Consider the following 1,438-nt stretch of genomic DNA (forward strand, 5'->3'; position numbering starts at 1 on the left):
GCCTGCCAGCTGTCTTCTGTTCCTCCCATCTGCTGTGTGCTTGGAGATTTCTTGAGTCTTCACCACTCCTTTCCCCCATTCCCAATCCAAACTTCTACCTGTTGCCTAAGTCTGCCTCCTTGCTAATGAAAGGAGAGAACTCCAGAGATTCCCCTGTGTGCTCTTTTCTGCACCCCGTCAAACAAACATACCAAACATCCGAAGATAACGCTGCCCTCTCCAAGGCTATGCTGTGCTCACAGCTCTGTGCAGCTGGAAAATAGAGAGTAATTTATTAGCCAAATTTGTCTGAAAAAAATGAGCAGGCGGCTCCTGAAAGCCTGTGTCCTGCTCCATCATCGTCTTATGTTTACACTTTGAGTTTCACGCGCTACAACCGAAGTACAGACCCGCAGCCTTTCCCGTACGTGATGGGCCGTCAAGTACATCAAGCACACGGGGAAGTGAAAGAGACTAGCTTGGTTCTTTTCACCTGAAGTGACTCCTTCCGCTTTGTAAATTATCGTCTGTGAGAAGCCCCTTTTTTCAGGTTTTTCAACTTGTAGGTAACACCAACCAAGCATGAACTAATGAGATTGGTGTAAAAAAAAAAAAAAATCTCAACCAGCCATCTCACAGTGATTACATGTGCTTTCTGTTTTATTTGTGAAGTAAAATGGCTGGAATTTTGCAGTCAGTTTGGGAGCTTGCCCCAGAAAAAAAGTTGGAATTGGAGAAGCGATAGCTGCTAACTTACCTCTCCCTGTGGGAGTTCCTGGAAAATTATATGAAGATGGAAGGCTTTTTTAAAAATAAAGAGTGGGTGAACTTAGTAAATATAAATCCCCTTTTATGAAGTACCACTGCTCTGGAGCCTGGAACTGGCCTGTTGTATCTTCTGCTTTTAGTGGGGCAATTAATAGAGGTGTGTGTGTGTATGTGTTTTGCCTTGAGACTGGAAGTGGTTGTATGTATCTCAAGGCAACTGAATTCTAGGATATGCTAGTGCTTCAAGGGCATTCTTTGTCACCGGAGTTTGGTAATATCTTCTGAGATGGACCTTGTAACTCCACATTCAACTGTTATTCTGCCCCAGCTCTGAAGGTTTGCCAACAGCCTGTTTAAAAGACCCCCCCAATAACATATTGAGTAATTATCTAAACTTTATTACAGCTTGGGCATGTGATGCAGAAGGTGTGTTATTCAGTTCTCTTCTTCCCTTGTTTCTCACATTATCCAGATCCAAAGGCAAATCCACAGCTAACAACTCTCACCATCTTAAGCGGGTCTGACCTCCCTCACAGACACGCAGCATATCAGCCAGTTTGGGACCAGTCACAGGCTGACTTTTGGTCGGGTGAGAAATATATTTAGATCACAGCACGCGATATTCTTCCATGTTTCTAGAGTGTGCCAAAATGCCACCATGTCGTTAGCACAGGGATCCAAATGCCACTTT

This window comes from Euleptes europaea, chromosome 1, assembly GCF_029931775.1.
Source record: "Euleptes europaea isolate rEulEur1 chromosome 1, rEulEur1.hap1, whole genome shotgun sequence".
Lineage (NCBI taxonomy): Eukaryota > Metazoa > Chordata > Lepidosauria > Squamata > Sphaerodactylidae > Euleptes > Euleptes europaea.